The sequence below is a fragment of the Mauremys reevesii genome, linkage group 11 (assembly GCF_016161935.1).
Source record: "Mauremys reevesii isolate NIE-2019 linkage group 11, ASM1616193v1, whole genome shotgun sequence".
Classification (NCBI taxonomy): Eukaryota; Metazoa; Chordata; order Testudines; family Geoemydidae; genus Mauremys; species Mauremys reevesii.
The window spans coordinates 5,635,123-5,646,263 of record NC_052633.1 but is presented as its reverse complement, the minus strand read 5'-3'; the positions used below and the strand labels follow the sequence as shown (position 1 = coordinate 5,646,263).

At 50.4% G+C, this 11,141-nt stretch overlaps 1 protein-coding gene across 1 annotated transcript in view; it reads left to right on the top strand.

Annotated features, from left to right (window-relative positions):
• The first annotated feature begins 8,667 nt into the window (after positions 1–8,667).
• SLC19A1 (solute carrier family 19 member 1) overlaps positions 8,668–11,141 on the top strand; it is a 38,410-nt gene continuing 35,936 nt past the window's right edge. Inside the window, exon 1 of the mRNA XM_039495420.1 lies at positions 8,668–8,850. The gene's annotated coding sequence lies outside the window, so the exon portion shown is untranslated. The remainder of the gene's footprint in view (positions 8,851–11,141) is intronic.

Here is an 11,141-nt window from a genome sequence, read left to right as displayed (position 1 = left end):
GGGGTGAACCATCTGCACTGGCTGGTAACATGGGGGGGGGCATTTTTTCCCTCTCTCAGAATGGTACATCTCAGCACCAGCTTCCCAGGGCTGCCTTTCTTAAAGGCACAGTGCATCCCAATGCCTAGCCCTGGCTGCCCTTCCCTATTTGAAATGTACTGAGCTACCGAAGGAGTGTGGATTCAGGGAAATATTTTACATACACCCCCTCCAGTTACAATTGTCAGACATCTTTTTAGTGTTTAAAAGAATCCTTCAGCAGCCATATGTCCGCATCAAGCCTCGTAACATAATTGGTCTCCTTTTCTTGTTTTAACTCCACCAGAGAGGTCCTTTGGGGCCATCTGCCTGTCCCAAGTCAGGGTAAAGGAGGAGGGTTGGGCGTGGGGCTAGCAACTCCACCCTGTAAAAATCAGCTTGCTACAGAAACGCCAACAATAGAGTTAACAGAGACTTTTAGCCTGGAAAAAGAAGGGTCTTCAACTCGAAGATGCATGACGCTGGGTGGTGAAAGCCGCGAGGAAGCCACTAAGCCGATCACCCTTCTTGCAGCCAGGAGGATTACCATCGGCACATGGAACGTGAGGACCATGTACGAGTCAGGAAAGACGGCGCAGGTTGCAGCAGAGATGAGGAGCAACAACCTGACCCTACTAGGCATTAGCGAGACAAGATGGACGCAAGCTGGACAGAGACGACTGTTGACAGGAGAGCTGTTGCTGTATTCAGGACATGAAGAGAGCGAGGACAACCAAAACAACCACCAGGAAGATCCAGACCTTCATTAATAGCTGCCTCAGAAGGATTCTCCAGATCCGCTGGCCAGACACCATCAGTAACATCCACCTCTTGGAGAGGACCCATCAACTCCCAGCAGAGGAAGAAATTAGAAGGAGAAGGTGGGGCTGGATAGGACATACACTACGCAAGCAGCCAACCAACATCACCAGACAGGCACTGCAGTGGAACCCCCAAGGCAAGCGGAAAAGAGGCCGCTCAAGAAATACCTGGCGACGCGACCTTCAGGTTGATAGCAAAAAAATGGGCTATACCTGGAACCAGCTAGAGCGAATGGCCCAGGATAGAAGACTATGGAGATCTGTTGTTGGCGGCCCATACCCCGGTTGGGGTGACGGGCATGAATGAATTTCTTGTTTTCTGCTGTAAATGGAGTTTCACACCACTAAACAATTTACTTCTTCATCTTTGATGCCTTTGATAATATTGTGAAGATGGATGTCATTGTGCTATTTATATTTTATTAGCAAACAATTATTGAAAATATTGAAAATATTAATAGTTGCTAGTATCTCCAGCAATCACATCTGTTTTTAGTGTGCTATTTCCTGTTTGTAATTGCAATACCATCATTTACAGTTTTTAATTCTCATTTTTGTTCTTTTAATAACAGAAGTTTATTCTCTAGGATCATGTTACTTCAAGGTTAACTGATTTCCTGGGTTGCTGACAAAACTGCTTCAGTTTCCTTTGATCCGCCACTGGAGATTACTTTTGTCAACCGTTGTTTTGCCACTCTGTCCAGCACCATCATGAGTGAGGATGTCACCCCTTGTGTGTAGAACTTGGTTCCCAAATGTTCACTCAAGGTCAGATTTTTCAGGGCTTTTGAAAATCCCCTAGTCATCTTTTTAAAATCTGGCCCTAACAGCACTATTCTACCTTGTCTGAAATCCTTCTCAGAGGCAAATTTCTACTAAACCTTTTCTACATATAGATATACAATCCCATGATAAATTGACAGCCACAAGAATTGAAAAATCATGAAATAAACACCAAAAGACATTAAATTAAAACCCATACTTACTGGTTCTTATTTGCCCTGTTGCTTCTGAGACTCTAGGATGCACTAGCTCCATACACACACACACTGTTACCTCTGTCAAAGAATCCATATCCCCCAGATGATCTTACATTCCTACAACATTCAATATTGTGTTTGCCCTCCAGTAACATGTGATTTCTGCCCCCCCCCGCCCCCCCACACAACCTTGGAACTGAAAAATGATTAAAAATCCTTATTTTTTGTAAGTAGTCCCCCATCCTGCAAACACTGAAGTCCACACTTTATTATTCTGTAACTTCATTTGTGGCATACATAGCTATTGAATTTTTCTACTGAATTGTTTCTACCTTATTTAATTTCATAGCCTTTTATGTATGCTAGGTATTTTGTTATGATACAGTTTGGGGATGTTCTTAATTCTGACAAGCTTACTGCTCTACACTGCCAAAATCAGTTTGTTTTGTTTTTGGTTTATAATGAAGTATCCTGTTATTCCCTTGTACTGGTTGTGAAGTTAATGCACATAAGTTGCAGCACCTTAAACCCCTGTGTGGATGCTCTTATTCAAAAGTAAAAAGGTCTTACAGCAGTCAGGGCAACCATCAAACATTGCAGGAGTCCTTCCCACAAACACTGTTGTGACCTTTGACCTGTCTTTAACATTTTAAAGTTTTGTATAATCCAAAAACCAGTGGTGGGGGTGGTTTAAGCCCAAAGAGAGGGAGAGAAACAGGGGAGCACTCATCTTAACTTTCCTGTCCAGCACTTCAGTGTTCATAGGATGGGGAAGAGAAAAGCCTTTACAATATTTTACAGATATCAATTTTGGCCTGACAACATCTCAATAAATGGTGCAAGATTAAAATGTAAGGTGATGTCACTGCTTTTCTCTGCCCTGCACTGGTCAGACATGTACTATGGGAACAAAGTCAGGGCTTTGGAGCGGAGCCTGGAGCTGGAGCGCAGAGCAGCACTGGAGCAGTGGAGCTGCAGTTTTTTGCCTGCACAGCTCCAAAGCCCTGGAAGAATGAGTGCCCAACTGTGCCCTGGTAAAGCCTGCTGTGCACATATAGGGCACTGGCCTAGCTGTACATTGATGCCCTCTATAAACAAAGTATGTAAAGTGATGGCATTTATGTCCCATTAGAACATTTATGTCCCATTAGAATTAACCATTTGAGCCACAATTGTGGTGCTTTAAACTGTAAAGGTACTGTCGTCAGGTGTCACCTGTGTGGTGCTCTGCTCTGTTCAGTGTTGATAACAGTGGGCTGCATGTGTGCTTCCCAGCTCTGCGCAGGTAGCTGGCACAGCAGATCTTGAGTGAACCACCCAATGACCACACACTCCGATAAGATACGAAAGCACCCAGCCAGGTTTATTTCCAAACAAAACAGTCTCTAGTTTGCCGAATCAGATATCTACAGTTCTGCTAGTACATATGTGCTCCCTGACAATGGACCGGCTCAGTCAGTGCCCCCTAGGCCAGACAAAGACATCCACTCAGGGATGCATTCTTATACACAGGTACAAACAAGTTACACATCACTCCTGACGCATTGAGGTACAATCCCTCTACACGTTAGGGTTTTACCTCTCTCCTGGTACATGTTGGTTCAAACAGACAAGTATATCCATCATGTTATCCTTTTGACCCTCTCTTTAGGATGGGTCAGCTTATTCCTTATTAGCTCTATGGAATGTGTTCATACCAGAATGTTCTGGTGCCATCCTGGCACATACTCATCCTACTAGTACTTAATACCTCTTAACTATGTGTATAGGTGCAATTAGCTGCCTTCTTCTTGCCAACTTCTGTGAGCAGGGCCTGCCTCTGGCTCACAGCTTAACTTTGCTTTATGTTAGCAAAGTCTTGACCATTACTTTAGCTCAGGCCTTAGGCCTCATACCAGGCCTCTGATACAAGGGTTTGTGTTTCAGGGCTTCATCTTACCACATTCCCCCACTTTTTTTTTTTTTTTTAATGGGGAGGATGTTTACCCATCGTCTCAGAAAAGCATAATGCATGGACAAAAGATAACCCAGTGGGCTAAACACTGTTAGTGGTTACCTTATTTTACCATCCATACACTCATGCCCCATCTGTCTTTTTAGTCTGCACATTCCCTCGTACGACTGATAGACAGATTTTATTATCCAATTATTTTTAGTCCCTTGTGATGGGCCTGGGAATGTTAGGCCCGGGACCTTGACTGAGGAATGTAGTTTTATAATTGAGTCTTTTACAGAGGCACTCATACTGGGATAGGGATTGTGATGTGTCCCACAGTGCTATGTAAATGAGAGAGAAAACAGAACTTTGGAGTAGTGCCACTATCACTGAGGCCTTTATATATAAATATATTGTAATTAGTTATTACATAGTACTGTCCATTCATGTTATAGATTACCTTTACTGTTGGTTGTCAACCTCTAGTAAGCTTCACTGGGCAGGAAAGAGAAGTGGGGCTAGCTTCTCCGTTCCATTGGTTGAACTGCTCTGTGATACACCAGTAGTTGACATAGATCCAGTTGTTTTTATGGATGTTTTCCAGAAAACTTACTGAATAGACAATAACCAATTTATCAAATATTGCTGTGTCAGGATGTAGTATTGGTATCCAGACACTGAGCAAGATTGTTTTGAATAACATGTGTTTTAGTTAGGATGCAATGTCAGTAACCCAAGTTATGACAGATACTAACATGGAATTTGTGTACCTAATTTGTACTTGCTGTGTAACTTAATTTCTTTACTACCAGTAGTTTGTTTTTTCCTTGCCTTCATGTTGTTTGGTGCTATTCATTTGTTGATTTTTACCTGTGTGTTGGTTAACAGTTTAGCAAGGTCATACACATTGTAAATGTTGTACAGCAATAATACAATATAGCAATAGTACAACGATAATACAGTAATACAGCAATAATACAGTTGTTTTTACACAGTAACCAAGTTGAAATTAAATGACAGTTTATCCTGGTCCAGCTAGTGGTTTTTAGCTCATTGTTAACTTAATTGTCCATATATGGTAGGTAGAGGTGTATTTGACCAGTCTGTTGTTTATAAAGAACTTCATTTTTCTTTTCTTGATGCTTGGGGGTTTCTTCACCATATGCTGATATTTTCTGGTGTCTTCAGGGTGTGAATAAAAACCTTTTTGAAGTGATAATTAAGATGACCCATAGAAGGTGTGAGGAGAACTTAACAAAGGTTTTTTTTCTCCTGCTGATGATAGCTCATCTCAATTGATTAGACTCTTCCTGTTGGTATGCATACTTCCACCTTTTCATGTTCTCTGTATGTATAAATATCTCCTGTCTGTGTGTTCCATTCTATGCATCCAAAGAAGTGAGCTGTATCCCATGAAAACTTATGCTGAAATAAATTTGTTAGTCTCTAAGGTGCCACAAGTACTCCTGTTCTTTTTGCGGATACAGAACATAAGAACATAAGAAAGGCCGTACCGGGTCAGACCAAAGGTCCATCTAGCCCAGTATCTGTCTACCGACAGTGGCCAATGCCAGGTGCCCCAGAGCGAGTGAACCTAACAGGCAATGATCAAGTGATCTCTCTCCTGCCATCCATCTCCATCCTCTGACGAACAGAGGCTAGGACACCATTCTTACCCATCCTGGCTAATAGCCATTTATGGACTTAGCCACCATGAATTTATCCAGTCCCCTTTTAAACATTGTTATAGTCCTAGCCTTCACAACCTCCTCAGGCAAGGAGTTCCACAAGTTGACTGTGCGCTGCGTGAAGAAGAACTTCCTTTTATTTGTTTTAACAAAACTAGCAGACTAACACGGCTGCTACTCTGAAACATGTGCATGATTGTGATTGGTAAACATAAATGCCAAAATAATTAGAAATATTAATTCCCTTTCTTAATAAAAGAAATGAAATCACTTATGTTAAAATTAAATAAACACATTTTTCGTGGAAGGAAAAACAATTGATTAAAAAAGAGCAGATAATGGCACAGAGTCTGACACATCACCTCCATATTGGTATACATAACAAAATTAATGTGGCACGGGTGGGGCCGAGGGGTTTGAAGTGTGGGAGGGGGCTCAGGATTGGGGCAGAGGGTTGGGGTGCGGAGGGGCGGCTCTGGCTGGGGCTGAGGATGAGGGGCTCAGGGCTGGGTCAGAGGGTTGGGATGTGGGGGGCTGGGGAGGGCGCCAGCTGGGGTTGCAGGCTCTGGGATGGGGTTGGGGATGAGGGCTTTGGGGTGCAGGCTGCCTGGAGCTACAGCAGGAAGAGAGGACTCCCCCCAGCTCTCTCTCCCCGCAGGTTAGGCGCCTCTCCCCCAGCTGTGGCAGGTCCAGAGCTGGGCTGGGTTGGGACTGGGGGAGGGGCGCTTATCCCCGCCACGGCAGGTCCAGGACTGGGGGAGAGGCATCTCTTCCCGGCGCAGCCCTGAGTGCCTGCGCGGCGCTTAATAGGCTGCTGCGTGGCCACGCGGCTGCGCAGCCTGGAAATGAGTTCACAACATCCCCTGGCAATGAGTCAATAGGTTAATTGTGCCTTGTGTGAAAAATACTTCCTTCCCCGTGACTGCCCCCAGGCACAGGATGAACCCCTGCCCCAGGTATCACTGCCTCCCTGTCATAGGCACCAGGTTTCTAATCTGCCACGGGGTGCTCCCCTGGCTCCACCCCGCCTCCCACCCCTTCCCCAATGCCCCTGCCTCTTCCCACCCCCTCAGCCCCTGCTCTGCCTCTTCCCGCACCGCCTCTGTCCCATCCAGTCCCGCCCCCTCTGCAAAGTGTGCTGCGCCCTCGCTCCTCTCCGCTTCCCCCCAGCACTGCCAGATGCCACGAAACAGCTGATCCGTAGCAGGCGGTAGGTGCTCGAAGGGAGGGAGGGAAAGACAGGGAGACACTGATTGGCATGGCCCTCTGGCAGGCAGGAGGTGCTGGGGGGCTGCCAGTGGGTGCTAAGCATGGAGTCGGTGCCTATGCCCCCAGCCCCAGTGTGACTGCCCCCCTTAGGGTTGCCAAGTTTGGTTAGACATATTCCTGGAGGTTTTATCGCATGACATAATCTTTAATGAAAAATTAATTTTTAATTCCTGGAGATTCCAGGGCAATCCTAGAGGGTTTTTTTTAATTATTAAAAATAATAATATATAAAAATAATGGCAACACTACCCCACCTGGGCACAGGACACCCACCTAGCCCCACTGTGACTGGTCCCTCAGGCACAGGATGACCCCCAGCCCTGGTGCAACTGCTCCCAGCTTCACCCCAAACAGGACACCACCAATGCACCCTCTAATTTTTCCCATGCATATGTGTAATGAATTTTGTTATGTGCACCAATATGGAGGTGATGGGTGACACATCACCTCCATATTGGTGCACATAACAAAATTCATGTGGTGGGGGTGGGGCCGAGGGGTTTGGAGTGTGGGAGGGGGCTCAGGGCTAGAGCAGAGGGTTTGGAGTGCTGGGGTGTGAGGGCTCTGGAGATGAGGGGTTTGGGGTGCAGGACGGTGCTCTGGAGGCAAGAGAGGACTTCTCCCAGCTCTCTCTCCCCGCAGCAGCACCTGGGCTGGGCAGGGAGGGGGTGCCCCCGGGCTGGGTGGGCAAGGCTGCCAACTTTCATGCAGTAAATAAGCACCCCAACTTTCACAGTAAATCAAAAATCAAGCTAATCCCATTTCAAAACAAGCCAATCCCTAAGAACCCCAACACTCTTATGTGACTAGATCCCCCTGCCGTGCAGTCTGGGACTGTGGTGGGCCCACTGTGCACACCTGCCCCTGCTTGCCAGGAGCCAGGGCTGGCTCCAGACCCCAGTGCGCCAAGCGCACGCTTGGGGCGGCGTGCCGCGGGAGGGCGGCAGGCGGCTCCAGTGGACCTCCCGCAGGCATGTCTGCGGAGGGTCCGCTGGTCCCGCGGCTTCGGTGGAGCATCCGCAGGCACGCCTGCAGGAGGTCCACCGGAGCCGCGGGACCAGCGACCGCCAGAGCACCCCCCGTGGCGTGCCGCCGTGCTTGGGGCGGTGCAATTCCTAGAGCCGCCCCTGCCAGGAGCTGATCAAAAAAGAAGCAACAAGCAGGGGCGGCTCCAGGCACCAGCGCAGCAAGCGCGTGCCTGGGACAGCAAACCGGGGGCGGGGGGGCATGTGGGTCACTGTGAGGGTGGCAGTCAGGGAGCCTTCGGTGACGTTTCTGCGGGTGATCTGCAGGTCCCACGGCTTCAGCGGCAATTCGGCGGCGGGTACACCGAAGGCGCGGGACTGGCAGATCACCCGCAGACATGCCGCCGAATCCACGTGACTGTGGGACCTCCCACAGAAACGCCGCCGAAGCCACGTGACCGTGGGACCTCCCACAGAAACGCCGCTGAAGGCCGCTTGACTGCCGTGCTTGGGGCGGCAAAAACCATAGAGCCACCCCAGCAACAAGCTACAAGCCAAAAACCAGCCAAGAAGCAACTCGCAAGCCAATAAAGCCAAAGGATGCCCAACTTCGGCGTTTTCTCAGGGTTTTGCCGTGTCTGCAGGCGGGTCCCTGGCTGCTGTTCGCCTGCCCAGCTTGCAGGGGCTTTAGGACGCCGCCCTGCTCGCTGAGCCCTGGGTATAGGCCGCCTCGCGGTGCACTGCGCGGGCTGCAGTCTCCCCCCACGCCCCCCACCACTCGTGGTGCATTTTGGGGGTTGTAGTCTCCACGCGCACCTCCGTGCAGTGCATTGTGGGGGCTGTAGTTGCTCCGCGTGGTGCATTGTGGGGGCTGTAGTCTTCTTGCGCACCCCTTTCCGCGGTGCATTGTGGGGGCTGTAGTTGCTCCACGTGATGCATTGTGGGGGCTGTAGTCTTCTTGCGCACCCCCGTCCGCGGTGCATTGTGGGGGCTGTAGTTTCCCTACGCGGGCGGGCTGTACTCCGTTCCCCAGCGCGTGGCGCAGCCCCGGGCCGGGCTCCGCGCGACTCTGCAGCCCGGGCCGTGCGCTCGGAGCCCGCCGGGCCGTGTCCCCAGGCTGGGCGCGGGCCGGAGCTCGCGTGAGGAGCCCAGCGGAGCCCCGCAGCAGCCCAGGTACGGCGCGGAGGGATGCCCAGGTACCGCCGGCTGCAGCCCAGCCCGGTGCGCGGTGCCGAGCCAGCCTTGCCCGGGCAGAGCGGTGCGGGGCATGGAGGGACAGCGGGTGCCCGTGGAAACGGTGCGGATGCAGCGCCCGCTCCGCGCCCGCGGTCCGGAAACGCGGGAGTTCAGCTCCCCGCGCAGCGGGGCCGCTCCGCGCCCGGGGCCACGCGGTGCAGCTGCGCGGGAGTCAGGGGGCGCTGGGGTCAGAGCAGCCAGGGATCTGGCCCTAGCTGTTTTGTGCGGAGATATACTGAACTCCGCGCAAAGCCCGAAATCGAGGGGCACAGGACGAGCGCACTCTGCAGAGCTGCCCTGGTTGCATTTTCTGCGGTTCTTTTTTGGCTGTGTATGGGCACGTGTTTATCTATAACTTTCAATAAAACACCGTCCCAAAAGTTCCCTCCAAATCCCTGGTAAATCTGAATTCCAAAAGAAATAGTTACCGAGATGAACCGAGAACCCTCTGTGTTTAAAATGTGCTCCTCTGCAAAAAATCAATAATCTGCTTCATTCCAGTATTTCCTTCCAGTGTTTGTTGTTGCAGTTATTTAAAAAAAAAAAACTCAAACAAAATACCTTCCTTTTATTTTCCAAGATCCTTACCATTTCTCTTTTTGGTTTTGGATGCATTTTAGCAATTCCGCGAATGAGCCCCGTATTCTCTAGAACATTACTCTGCACTGATTTTATTATTGCAAGTTTCTGACCCTTGCCATTGTTTCATCCCTGTTTCCATTTCTACATTTCCCACCTGGCAGCCATTGGATTGTTTCCAGTGTTTGCACTGGAGCAGATGTCAGTTTGATTAATCGAGGACAGTTTCTTAACTGTGCACCCACATTATGGAGCTCAGCAAAGCTCTGGGAGTGGGATTTTACTTGGCACAAGCATTAATTTTGGGATTGTTTCAATTTAGGCATAGTTAATTTGCCAGAGCTCTTTATGGGTTCAGTCCTGCAATTATTTATGCACAAGAACAAGGAGGAGTCCTTGTGGCACCTTAGAGACTAAGGGTTTGCCTACACAACAGCGCTCCAACTTTCTCACTCAGGGGTATGAACCCCCCCCCCATAGCACAGCAAGTTGCAGCGCCGTAAAGCGCCAGTGTAAATGGTGCCCCAGCGCTGGGAGCCGTGCTCCTCGTTGAAGTGGCTTTTTTAAGAGCGCTGGAAGAGTAATTTTCCCTCTCTTGATATTCACCCCTTCTTGTCAACTGTTGAGAATAGGCCACTTCCACCTAATTGAATTGGCCCGTTAGCATTGACCCCCCCACTTGGTAAGGCAACTCCCATCTTTTCATGTGTTGTAATATATATACTGCTTACTGTATTTTTCACTCCATCCATCTGATGAAGTGGGTTTTAGCCCATGAAAGCTTGTGCCCAGATAAATTTGTGACTCTCTAAGGCAGGGGCAGGCAAAATTTTTGGCCTGAGGGCTGCATTGGGTTTAGGAAATTTTTATGGTGGGTCAGTTAAGGGAGGGGGTCGTGGCCCCCCTGGGACTTCTGCCCCATCCAACATCCTCTGTTCCCTGACGGCCCCCCCGGGACCCCTGCCCTCCGCCGGCCCATCCAACCCCCTCTCTCATTCCTGACAGCCCCCCCCCGGGACCACTGCCCCATCCAACACCCCTTCTCCCTGTTCCCTGACTGCCCCCCGCCACCCCATCCAACCCCCCTCCTTCCTGACTGCCCCCTGGGAACCCCTGTCCCATCCAACCACCCCTTCTCCCTGCCCCCTGATTGCCCCCTGCCGCCCCATCCAACCCCTCCTCTCATTCCTGACTGCCCCCCCAGGTCCCCTGCCCCCATTCAACCCCCTGTTCCCTGCCCTCTAACTTCCCCAACCCCTATCCACACTCCTGCCCCCTGACCACCACGCCCGAACTCCCCTGCCCTCTACCCAACCCCTCTGCTCCCTGCCTGGGCCCAGCTGGAGACCGCAGGGGGTTGAGGTTCTTGTGTGTGGCAGCCACGATGGGAATCCCGTCGGGGTAACAGCCTCCTGGCTAGAGCAGGTGCTGCTGTCACCCTGGTGTAGCTGTCCCGTGTGGGAAGGGCAATGAACTGTGCTGGCACGAGCCACCTGCGTTCGCCCTGGGGCAAGGGCCGCCCAGAGGATTCAGGGGGCCTGGAGCAAAGCGGGGGAGCTGCGGCGCTTGTACTCACCCGGCGGCGGTCCGGGTCTTCAGCGGCATTTCCGTGGCGGGGGGCCCTTCAGTCGCTCTGCCTCTTCGGCAGC